This window comes from Callithrix jacchus, chromosome 1, assembly GCF_049354715.1.
Source record: "Callithrix jacchus isolate 240 chromosome 1, calJac240_pri, whole genome shotgun sequence".
Lineage (NCBI taxonomy): Eukaryota > Metazoa > Chordata > Mammalia > Primates > Cebidae > Callithrix > Callithrix jacchus.
Genome location: NC_133502.1, coordinates 1,207,131 through 1,220,613, shown reverse-complemented (window position 1 = coordinate 1,220,613; position 13,483 = coordinate 1,207,131). Strand labels below are relative to the sequence as shown.

The following is a 13,483-nucleotide window of genomic DNA, read 5'->3' as shown; positions in this document are numbered from 1 at the left end:
CTGAGAATATTTGATGTTTGGTTTTCCATTATGACTTACTTCATTTAAAATAATGGTCTCTAATTACATGCAGGTTGCTGCAAATGCCGTTATTTCATTCCTTTTTATGGCTGAGTAGTATTTGTGTGTGTGTGTGCGCGTGTGTAAAACATTTTCTTTATCCACTCATTGATTGATGGGCATTTAGGCTGGCTCTGTGTTTTTGCAATTGCAAATTCTGCTGTTATAAACATGTGTGTGCAAATTATTTTTTTTTTATAATGACTCCTTTTCCTCTGGGTACATACGCAATAGTGGGATTGTGGTATCAAATGGTAGATCTACTTTTAGTTCTTTAAGAAATCTCCACTTTCTTTTCTTTTTTTTTTTTATATTCAGTCTCCTTAGAGACTGTCAAAAATTGCCAATGCCAACTCTATTTCAAGTTTTCATGGCGGGGTATTGGGAAACGTTTTCAATTAGCAATAATTGTGCCTCAGATAAACCTCATTGGCTACGATACTGCCACTGCACAAAGCTATTTTCTACAGTGGTCATAGTAGTTTACATTCCCACCGAGAGTATAAACATGTTCTCTTTTCACCACATCTATGACATAATCTATTATTTTTTTGATGTTTAAATTATGGTCATTCTTTCAGGAGTAAGGTGATATCACATTGTGGTTTTTATTTGTATTTTCCTGATAATTAGTAATGATGAGCATTTTTTCATATGTTTGTTGGACATTTGTGTATCATTTGGGAATGGTCTATTCATGTCCTTAGCCCACTTTTTGATGGGATTGTTAGTTTATTTCTTGCTGATTTGTTTGAGTTCTTTGCAGACTCTGGATATCAGTCCTTTGTTGGATACATAGTTTGTGAAGATTTTCACCCACTCTGTGGTTTGTCTATTTACTCTGTTGATTATTTATTTTGCTGTGCAGTATCTTTTTAGTTTAATTAAGTCCCTTCTATTATTTTTGTTTTTGCTACATTTGCTTTTGAATACTTGGTCATGAAGTCTTTGCATAAGCCAATGTCTAGAGGGGGGTTCTCTGATGTTATCTTCTAGAATTTTTATGGTTGCATGTCTTAGATTTAAGTATTTGATACATCTTGATTTTTTATATAAGGTGAGAGATGGGAATCTTGTTTTATTCTTCTATATGTGGCTTGCCAATTATCTCAGCACCATTTGTTGAATAGGGAGTCTTTTTCCCACTTTATGTTTTTGTTTGTTTTGTTGAAGATCAATTGGCTGTAAGTATTCGGCTTTATTTCTGTGTTCTCTATTCTGTTCCATTGGTCTATGTGCCTATATTTACACAAGTACTATGTTGTAGTATAGTTTGAAGTCAAGTAATGTGATGCCTCCAGATTTGTTCCTTTTGCTTAGTCCTTCTTTTCTTCTTTTTCTTCCATATGAATTTTAGAATTACTTTTTTCTAGTTCTACGACAATTGATGATGGTATTTTGATGGGAATTGCATTGAATTTGTAGATTGCTTTTGGCACTATGTTCATTTTCACAATATTGATTCTACCCATTCATGAACATGAGATATGCTTCCATTTATGTCATCTATGATTTCTTTCAGCAGTGTTTTGTAGTTTTCCTTGTAGAGGTCTTTCACCTTCTTGGTTAAGTATACTCCCAAGTATTTTTTTTATTATTATTATAACTACTACAGAAGGGTTGATTTCTTGATTTCATTCTTGGCTTGATCGCTGTTGGTGTATATCAGTGCTACTGATTGGTGTACATTGATTTTGAATCCTGGAACTTTACTGAATTAATTTATAAGTTCTAGGAGCTTTTTGGATGAGTCTTTAGGGTTTTCTAGTTATACAATTTTTTATCATCACTGAACAGTGACAGTTTGATTTCCTCTTTACCAATTTAGATGCCCTTTATTTCTTTCTCTTGTCTAATTGCTCTGGGTAAGACTTCCAGTACTATGTTGAATACAAGTGGTAAAAGTGGACATCCTTGTCTTCTCCAATTCTCAGGGGAAATGCTTTCAAATTTTCCCCATTCACTATAATGTTGACTGTGGGATATTCATAGATGGCTTTTGTTTATTAAGATATGTCCCTTCTTGATTATGGTAGATTTATCTTTTTGATATGCTGTTGAATTCAGCTAGCCAATATTTTGTTGAGAATTTTTGCATCTATTCATAAAGGATTTTTTTGTAGTCTTGTTTTTTTGTGTGTTTGCTTTTTTTTTCCTATGTCTACTCTTGGTTTTGGTATTAGGGTGATACTGTCTTCATAAAATGATTAAGGAAGGATTCTTTCTCTATCATTAGAATTGGTGTCAGTAGGATTCATACCTATTCTTCTTTGAATGTCTGATAAAATTCAGTTGTTAATTCTTCTGGGCTTTAACTTTTTTTATTGGCAATTTTAAAATTATCATTTCAATCTTGCTGCATATTATTGATCTGTTCAGAGTTTCTATTTCTTCCTGGTTTAATCTAGGAGGGTTTTATATTTCCCTGAATTTATTATTCTTCTCCAGGTTTTCTAGTCTGTGTGCATAAAGGTGTTCATAGTAGCCTTGAATGATCTTTTGTATTTCTGTGGTGTCAGTTGTAATATCTTCCATTTCGTTTCTAATTAATTTACTTGCAATTTCTCTCTTCTTGGTTAATCTCACTAATGGTCTATCAATTTTGTTTCTCTTTTCAAAAACAAAAAAACCCCACAGCTTTTTGTTTTATTTATCTTTCTTTTTTGTTTGTTTCAATTTCATTTAGTTTTGCTCTAATCTATATTATTTCTTTTCTTCTGCTGGGTTTGGGTTTTGTTTGTTCTTGTTTCTCTAGTTCCTTGAGGTATGACCTTAGATTGCCTTAGGTACACTTTCAGAGTTTTCAATGTAAGCATTTAGGGCTATGAACTTTCCCTTAGCATTATTTTTGCTTTACACCAGAGGTTTTGATTGGTTGTGTCACTATTATTGTTCAGTTCAAAGAATTTTTTTATTTCTATCTTTATTTCATTAACAACCTAATGATCATTTAGGAGCAGATTATTTAATTTTCATGTATTTGTATGGTTTTGAAGTTTATTTCCCATTTTATTTCACTATGGTCTGAGAGTATGTTTAATAGAATTTTCATTGTTTTAATTTCAATTTTTTTTTTTTTTTTGAGATGGAATCTCTTTCACCCAGGCTGGAGTGCAATGACATATTTTGGGTCACTGCAACCTCCATCTCCCAGGTTCAAGCAATTCTCCTGCCTCAGCCTCCCGAGTAGCTGGGATTACAGGTGTGTGCCACCATCCCTAGTTAATTTTTGTATTTTTAGTAGAGATGGGGTTTTGCTATGTTGGCCAGGCTGTTCTCAAACCTTCGAGCTCAGGTGATCCACCACATCAGCCTCCCAAAGTGCCGGAATTACAGGCATTGTGCCTGGCCTCAATTTTGTTAAATGTATTGAGATTTGTTTTGTGTCCTGTCATATGGTCTTTCTTAAAGAATATTCATGAGCTGATGAATACAATGTATACTCTGTAGTTGTTGGGTAGAATGTTCTGTAATTATCTGTCAAGTTTGTTTGTTCTAGAGTATAGTTTAAGTCCATTGTTTCTTTGTTGACTTTCCGTCTTGGTGAACTGTCTGGTGCTGTTAGTGGAGTCTCTCACTATTTTTGCATTGCCATCTATCTCATTTCTTAGGTCTAGTAGTAATTGTTCATAAATTTGGGAGTTCTAGTGATAGAACTCATATGTTTAGGATTGTGCTATTTTCCTGTTGGATTAGACAGGACAGTTTATGATTATACAATCCCCTTCTTTTTCTTTTAACTGTTATTGCTTTAAAGTCTGTTTTGTCTAACATAAAAATAACTACTCTTGCTCATTTTGATATCCATTTGCATGGAGTGCCTTTTCCCACCCCTTTACTTTAAGTTTATATGATTCCTTATGTGTTAGGTAAGTCTTGAAGACAGCAGATTCTGGGTGGGTGAATTCTTATCAATTTTCCTACTCAGTATCTGTTAAGTGGAGCATTTAGGCCATTTACATTCAGCATTAGTATTGAGATATGAGGTACTATTCTATTCAATATGCTACCTGAATATTCTGAGTATTTTTTTCATTGTGCTATTGTTTTATAGGTCCCATGAGATATATGCTCCAAGAAGTTTCTATTTTGGTATATTTTGAGGTTTTTGCTTCAATACTTAGAATTCCTTTTATCAGTTCTTATAGTGCGGCTTTGATAAAATTCTCTCAGCATTTTTTCTGAAAAAGTATCTTTTCTTCATTTATGAAGCTTGGTTTTTCTGAATACCAATTTCTTGAATGCTAATTGTTTTGATTAAGGAGGCTAAATATAGGACACTAATCCATTCTAGCTTGTAGGGTTTCTGCTGAAAAATCTGCTGTTAATCTGATAGGTTTTCTTTAAAGGATACCTGATGCTCTTGCCTCACAGCTCTTATAAATCTTTCCTTAATCTTGATTTTAGATAACCTGATGACTATGTGCATAGGTGATTATCTGTTTGCAATAATTTCCTGGGTATTTTTTGAACTTCTTATATATGGATGTCTAGATATCTAGCAAGACCAGAGAAGTTTTCTCAATTATTCTCTCAAATATGTTATATAAATGTTTAGATTTCTCTTGTTCACTGGGACCATCAATTTTATTTTTAGGTTTTATTTTACATTTACCATAATCCCAGACTTCTCAGAAGCTTTGTTCGTTTTTTTAAAAAAATCTTATCCTTGACAAACCTGACAAAAACAAGCAATGGGGAAAGGATTCCTTGTTTAATAAATGGTGTTGTGAAAACTGAATAGCAGTGTGCAGAAAGCAGAAACTGGACCCTTTCTTGGCAACTTACACTAACTCCAGATGGATTAAAGACTTAAACATAAGACCTAACATGGTAAAAACCCTAGAAGAAAACCTAGGTAAAACATGTCAGGACATAAGCATACGCAAGGACTTCATGACTAAAACACCAAAAGCATTGGCAACAAAAGCCAAAATAGACAAATGGGACCTAATTAAACTTCAGGGCTTCTGTACAGCTAAAAAACAATCATTAGAGTGAACTGGCAACCAACAGAATGGGAAAATGTTTTTGCAATCTACCCATCTGACAAAGAGTTAATATTCAGAATCAACAAAGAACTAAAACAGATTTACAAGAGAAAACAAACACACCCATCCAAAAGTAGGAGGAGGATATGAACACTTCAAAACAAGACAGGTATGAGGCCAATAAACATATGAAAAAATGCTCATCATCACTGATTATTAGAGAAATGCAAATCAAAACCACATTGAGATACCACCTCATGCCAGTTAGAATGGCAATCATTAAAAATTCTGGAGACAACAGATGCTGGAGAGGATATGGAGAAATAGAAACACTTTTACACTGCTGGTGGGAGTGTAAACTAGTTCAACCATTGTGGAAGACAGTGTGGTGCTTCCTCAAGGACCTAGAAATAGAAATTCCATTTGACCCAGCAATCCTATTACTGGGTATATATCCAAAGGATTATAAATCATTCTATTATAAAGACACATGCACATGTATGTTCATAGAGACACTGTTTAAAATAGTAAAGATCTGGAACCAACCCAAATGCCCATTGATGATAGACTGGATAAGGAAAATGTGGCACATATATACCATGGAATACTATGAAGCCATAAAAAATGATGAGTTCATGTCCTTTGTAGGGATATGGATGAATCTGGAATCCATCATTCTTAGCAAACTGTCACAAGTACAGAAAATCAAACACCACATGTTCTCACTCACAGGTGGGTGTTGAACAATGGGAACACTTGGATGCAGGGAGGGGAGCATCACACACTGAGTTCTGTTGGAGGGGGCAAGGGAGGGACAGCAGTGGGGTGGGGAGGATGGGGAGGGATTACATGGGGAGAAATGCCAGATGTAGGTTACAGAGAGATGGAGGCAGAAACCACATTACCATGTATGTAGCGATGCAACAATCCTGCATGTTCTTCACATGTACCCCAGAACCTAAAGTAAAATAAAAAAAAATTCATTTTTTTCCTTGTCTTTGTTGCATTGGGTTAATGTGAAAGTCTTGCCTTGAGCCTCTAAAGTTCTTTCTTTTACTTGTTCAATTTCATTGTTGAGACTTTCCAGTGTATTTTGCATTTCACTAAGTGTATCTTTGATTTTCAGAAGTTGTGATTTTTAAAATTTATACTATTTATTTCTCTGTAGATTTTTCCTTCCATGTCCTGTGACATTTTTAAAAGTTCTTTAAGTTTTTATTCATCTTTTTCTGGTGTCTCTTTGATGAGCTTACTAATCAACCTTCTAAATTTTTTTTCTGGCAATTCAGAGATTTCTTCTTGGCTTTGATCTATTGCTGGTGAGCTAGTGTGATCTTTTGGGGTTGGTAAACAGAGCTGCTTTTTCATATTACAAGAATTCTTTTTCTAGTTCCTTCTCATTTGGGTAGACTACGTTCAGAGGAAAGATCTGGGGCTCAGAGGCTACTGTTTAGATTCTTTTGTCCCATGGGGTATTCCCTTATTATGGTGCTCTCCCTCTTCTCCTAGGAATGGGGTTTCCCAAGAACCAAACTGCAGTGATTGTCATTTCTCTTCTGGGTCTAGCCATCCAGGAGAAGTAACAGGCTCCCAGCTGGTACTGCGGAGTGTCTACAAAGAGTCCTCTGATGTGTTCCATCTTCAAGTCTCTCAACCATGGATACCAGCACTCACTCTGGTGGAGGAAGCAGGTGAGGGGACTCTGTGTGGGACCTTAGTTGTAGATTTTTAGGGTGCTGGTTTTCTCCAATGCTGGTCGTGCTAGCAGTAAAACTGTTACATGGACAGACTTAGGACCTCTGGTTATCCAGGATGTTATAGGCGGTGGAGTTAGCTGTTGTTTTCTGCTTTCTTGGGTCAGGGTTGTTCTTTTATTAGCTGCTGTAATGGTTTTTTGGGTTGACCTTCAGCCAGGAGATGATGCTTTCAAGAGAGGATCAGCTGCAGGTGTATAAATAGGATACAAGCTTGCACTAGGTTGCTTGGATAAGTCCTCAAATTTCCCAGGCAGTGGGCAGGGCTATAGAGCTCACAAGAGACTATGTCTTTTGTCTTTGGCTACCAGGGCAGGTAGAGAAAGACCATCAGGTCGGGGCAGGGCTAAGTGTGTCTGACCTCAGACTCTCCTTGGGCAGGGCTTCCAGTGGACACTGTAGAGGATGGAGTTGTGTTTTTCAGGCTGATAGGGTTGTGTTCCTGCCAGGGTCCAACAGGCAGACTCTGACCCAAATATGAATGAATAAATTCACTCAGACACAGCTTTTCAGTAAAAAGCCGGCTGGGGTGTCTGGCCATTCACTGGAAGGAGTTAACGACCACCCTACCGGACCCAACTCCCCAACTTGCAGGCCTTTTCTTAGTATAGATCAAAGAACAAGGGTATTTGGATAAACATCATTAGAGGGCAACTAACTTGAGTAGGAGGCCCTCAAGGGCAGACTGGCAAAGGGTGGTCTTAGGAGAGCAAGCCATTTAGATAAACTCCTTTGCATTCCCCTGTTAACTGCCCTATGCTTCAAGATAAAAGAACTAGCTGCCTTAGACCTGGAACTATTCTTGACTGAAGCTTTTGCAAAAACCTCCCAGCCTTCCAGGAAGGTTTGCAAGTATTCTATAATGTTTATAATTTTGCCAGCCACCCAGATAGATCCTCCACATGTTCTCAGGGGTATTTTGGCTGCCTCTGCTGCATCATACAGGTCATCAGGGAAGTGGGGGAAAGCTGATAGTGACAGGCCTCACCCAGCTTCCATGCAGCCAGAAAGGACAGTCTTACTTCTACTCTGACCCCCCAACAGCACCCAGTTTATATTCAGGCAGCTGGTGAGGAGCAGCATGGGAACCTGCCCCAGGCTAAAAGCCTCCCTGCTGGGAAAGTAAGCATGGCTCTCAGACTTCCTCCCTCCCCACTGCAGCATCTATGCTCCTATCTGCACTTCCTGTCCACCCACCCCCCGCCCTCCCAGTTCCGCCCTGGAAAATTCACACTCAGTCAAAATTATTACAAATTTCAGCTGGAAGTTTCCTTCTTCCTGTGGTCTTTCCCAATTTCACCTGCATCCCTCCCCAAGGACTCCTGTGAGATAAAGTCAGAAATAGGTTCCCTGGGCTTCCATGGTGACTGGGAATGCCTATAGGGCTCTTTCTGCTGTTTCTTCTACTTTTATATTTTGTACAGCTATCTAAATTCATTTCACCTCTAGGTAAGGTTAAATCCTCAGGCTCCCAGTGAGGATGTGTGTTGGGGAGCAGAATTTCCTCCCTCACACTTTGGATACTCACCATTTTTCAGCTGTTTCTCAGAGTTTGTAGAAGCTTCTTTCAGGGGGTCTGTGAATTCTTCCTGTTTTCTTGGTATGTTCCTACAGTAGCTCTTAGAGCAAAAGCTCACAATGTGAGTCTCCATACACTGTTCTATCCATCTGAGTGGGAGATTAAAATTAGTACTGCCTTCTATCTGCCATTTCTCAAGATCCACATATCAGTTTCTTTTTATTTTAAATGTTGTAAAATGTAGCTACTTAGTGATTAATCTTACCATAACATTGAAATCAGAAAGCACATAACCCAAACCTGTATAGAAAATTAAGTTCCCAGGTCAACCTATGTTCTGTCATTTTTTATAAGAGCAAAATGAATTAAGGTAATAAAGCTGACCTGATTATATTGCCTGATTAGAAAGATGAAGCAGGTTAAAATTCCTCAGTGACATATCATGTATATAAATAGTGCTCTTGGCAGAGAGTAATAGAAGTAGCTATAATTCAGCTCAAACCAGGATCATGACCTCTTTTGATGGATAGATTTTAAGAATTTATAGCATGATACTTTATAATAGTTCAATAATCACTACATCAATATAGACTTTAGAGATTATTTCCCTCTTCACTGAATTTATCCAAGGCTTGTGATAAACAAACGATTTAATTCAAAAACATTGAATCTATTTGGGGGATGAAAAGACACATTTTATTTTCAAGTTAACTTTGAAACACTGATGACCTTTGAAACACCAAAGGGTTTGGTTAGTAAGGAGAATGATAGTAATGTTAAAACAGAGTTACAACCTATGGAATGATTGTTTTAAGAATCAGAATTATACATCACAGTGAAACATTCTACTATGGTAAGAATATATTTAAAACAAGCAAAAGAAAAAGAACACATGCAATTCTGTTTTCACATATTTAAATTATATTTATATATGGATTGAACAAAATTTTTATTTTTCCTTCTAGATATTCTTTCACTCAGGAGACAAAGAACATTGTATTGGGCATAGTTTTTAAAAATATTCTCACAATCCACAAACTCTTCCTGTTACTGCTTATTTGGAATCATTTGTCTTGAGACCTTGGAAAAAGGTCTTACAGAAAAATCTTGGAAAATGTCTCATGACAGGAGCAAATGTGTTCCCCTTAGAGAATGGTGCTACAGAAATATCTTCACCTGCAAATGTATGGAAACAGGAAGGCAATGCAAATTATTATTCTCTTGAATTGTAAAATTATCTACAGGGTAGGAAATAGAAAGGATAAGCAGCCATCCCTCTTGAAAAGAAAACTCCTGTTCTACTTTCTCCATACATAGCTCACAAGCATAGGGTTTTCAAGATCTTCACACATCTGGCTTTTATTACATGTTTGAGGGAATCTTTAAGTTATATAGATAACTAAAGTCCTTGCAGTACAGATCATCTGATAAAGAACGAACTCAACAAAGATTATAGTTGTTTTGCTGCAAAGATAATTGACGGGGAAAGCATAAAGGCAAAATCTGCCAGCATTAGAACTGTCAAGAAAAGACATACGACAGGGGCATATTGAAAGTTCCCAAAAAATACAGGAACATTGTGAATAGAAGGTATAGGCACAATAAAATGAGTAGGCAGCTCAAAGAAACAGAAGAATCTGAGATTTATTGTATTATAGGGAGGGGCATGAAATATATTTTCCTTAGTAGTACAAAAAATTGTGAGCATCATATATGATTACTTGGTTCAATGAGAATCAAAGAATGCCCTAAAGCACTATTGAGTTTTATATACTTGCTGTTTTAAAGCAGAATATTTTTCTTTAAAACAAATATTAGTATATTTTTACATGCATACAAACACCCAGTGTTTGGAGGACCTCATCTCATGTCTCAAAAAGAGCAAGGGAAACTGTAAACACACACACACACACACACACACACACACAAACATATATGTATCACAAACAGCACTACATATATATACGTGAATATATGTGTCATAAATAGCATTATATATAATGCTGACATACATGTGTGTATGTATATGTGTGTGTATATGTGTGTATAATATGTATATGGTATATGTGTGTGTGTGATGCCCATATATATATATGATTATATATGATTCATGTGATTCAGGGCATGAGAGCCCAAAAATTGGGGCTCAGAATGGTTCTTGGCTTCACCCAGGAAAACTTTCAAGAACAAGCTGGTGGTCTTAGCAACTTCTGTTGAAGCAGCAGTGAAGGTTCTGCTCCTTGTGGAGCAGGGCTACCCCATAGGTAGTGTGCCCAGAGTAGCAGCTCAAAGGCAGTTCTGCAGTCCTATTTATACCCATTTTTAATTTCATGCACATTGATGAGAAGATTATGCAGAATTTTCTAGGAAAAGAGTGGCATCTTCCAGGTTGTTGAGTGACTGGCATGGAAAGGGGTGGTAATTCCAAGTGTTGCCATGGTGTAGAAAATTGACATGGCAAACTGCTGGGCATATCTTACAGAGAGGTGCTTTCCCATCTTCCCTGATTTAACTTGTCCTCCATCTAGTCTGCTGTCTGAGTTCTACCTGCTACCTCAAAAGCACATATTATGAACAATAGAGTATTTAAATATGTAGTTTAAAATCCATGTGATTATATCCCATAATCCTATGATAACATAAAAAAATCACAAAGTAAAATAAAACATGCCTAACCACAGATTGTAGAATAAGCGTTAGAAGATTTCAAAGAGGACCTGAAGTACAAGGAAAAAAATTGAAGAGTAAATACTAATTTTTCTCCTTTGCAAGTGGCTTTTACATAGAGAGGATAAAGTTTTTTCAAAATTCAAAGGAATAATAGGGTAAAAATAGTGTTCCAGGAACTAGAAATAATTTATTAAGACTAATGTTTAAATTGGTATGGAGGATGAGATGAGTGATATTGGCAATATCTCAGCCATTTAGATTTACAGAGTAGAGCTGAGTTTCTAACTAGGCTGTTCTTGAGGGTAAAAATGGTTGGAAGTTAGTCTTCTTTGTGAATAAAAGGGTAGTTTCTTTCATAACTGTAAGTTCATTTAAAGAGAAGTGTACCATAGCTGCATAAATAGAAATGGGCCAAATTACTTTGATTTATATTTCAAGAAGACAGAACACTTAATCTTTTCCATAAAATTTTAGTAAATGCTCATAAACCTGTGCTTTGTAAGCAACAAAAATGAAAATCACTCATTAAAAGTGATTGAAGAGTTCTGCTTTTTAGAAAACAAATGATACAAATTATTTTTCCTTCAAATTTCAAAGGAAATATCTCAATTGTGTGATGCAGATGTTAATACATTTGCATATAGCATATAAAAGTGAAGAATAATGAAAATGAGTATGTGTGTTGGCAGTAACCTGATGCAAAAAAAAAAGTTATTGCTTCATCGGTACACATTTACGTGACTTAAGAGCAAATTTATTGCTAAAATACAAATATTTTAGATGTTTACACAATAATGTGGCTTCATATGCTTGTTAGTAACAAAATATCCCAGGACATAATCATACTATATGATTATAAAGCAGTGAAAATATTTCATAAAATATGAATTTGTTAGCAGAAAAGGGTTTTCTTTCTTACTTGATATTAATTGCCTTCTAAAATATTCTTGGGAAGAATATGCAAATCTTCAGTAAAACCAAAATAAATTCTATAAAACTATATCTGTTTCAGATTAGGATATTTATCATTGTTTTAATTTGGGGCAGTTGAAGCAAATAATTCCATTTGAATTCCTTCATTTCTAATTTTGAGAAATGAAAGGTAAATTGTATCTTTATTTCCTCCTGTTCTCCTTTATATATTCTTTTAATGTAAAACAGAGGAGCGAATATAGATGTTTCCAGAATAAAAGCAAAGCAAATTTTATCATATTTTAAAAGATTAAACAGGAAGCAACAGAGGGAGGGAAAGAGGGAGAGAAGAAGGGAGAGGGAGAAAGGGAGAGGGAGGGAGGGAGGAAGCAAGGAAGGAAGGAAGGAACAATAACAAAAATGAGTGTGTCTGTTGGCAGTAACCTGATGCAAAAAAAAAAGTTACTGCTTTTTTTTTGGAAGGAAGGAAGGAGGGAGGGAAGGAGGGAGAGAGGGAAGGAGGGAGAGAGGGAAGGGAAGGAGGAAGGGTGGAGGGGGAAGGGATGGAGGAGGGAGGGAGGAGGGGGAATGGAGGGAGGAGGGAAGGGGAGAAAGGAAAGAAAAACAAAACAAAACAAACAAAACACACACACACACACACACACAGAATTAGCACCTGTGGTAAATATTTTTTAATCTTCAATCCATATAGTTTCCAAACACAGGGGTTTCGGGTATGTGCTCTTACTACAAAATTTTCCCTAGGAGCAGCTTTGTATATGTGAGAACTAAAAGTATTAAAAAGTAAAAGTATACAGTAAGAATTTGTATATAGCATCTAAATTTTGATTGCCAACAATTTCTTAGAGTCAGAAAGCGCTGGGAAATCAAGATGTACCACAGATACTGAATTGTTTTGTTTTCTTTTGAGAAGAAGTTGGTGCTAGAGAGGGGAGAATAAAAGGGAATACTTCTTTGGTGTTTGTGCTTGCAAACAGACCTTTCGCTGACTAACAAGGTCTATACGTTTTCAGTGTTTATATAAGGGGAACCTAGTAGAATCAATGAAGTAATGATACAACAAATATTGACCCACTCCTGGTTGCAGAGGTGGATGAACTTTTCTAGGCTCTATTGCTGATACTCTTTATTTTCAAGTAATAGTCTTGCTACTGTTATCTAACAATCTTGAATTAATGTTATCAATATTGCTACCACAAATAAAATGTTTATACTCATATTCAATAAACTAATCTTCAGTTGTACCTTCTGCTCTTAGTCCTCTTGTTTCTTCTGTATACTTGATGTTGGTGATTATTTATATGAAAACAAGTTGGAATGTCTGATTTAGATTCTTGTTTTCTTGCCATTGTTTTATCAGTGTATATAAGGGTTAAATTATTTGTGAGTTATTGATTCAAAATTTTGTTTCTCTATTATTCCTAATAAAATTTTGTGAAATGGTTAAGCAACTAGACATTAAAATGAATTTTTGTTATTGGGAACATGAAGATAGTTTATCATCAAATACAGTTTTATACATTGGCTTTTTACCTTCATTTGCTACGACTGTCTAT

General features: G+C 35.9%; 1 non-coding gene across 1 annotated transcript; it reads right to left on the bottom strand.

Moving 5' to 3' along the window:
- Positions 1-378: 378 nt before the first annotated feature.
- Positions 379-519, bottom strand: LOC118147921 (U4 spliceosomal RNA). Its single transcript, XR_004734623.1, has one exon. It is a non-coding gene; the product is annotated as a U4 spliceosomal RNA (small nuclear RNA).
- Between the last annotated feature and the right edge of the window lie 12,964 nt (positions 520-13,483).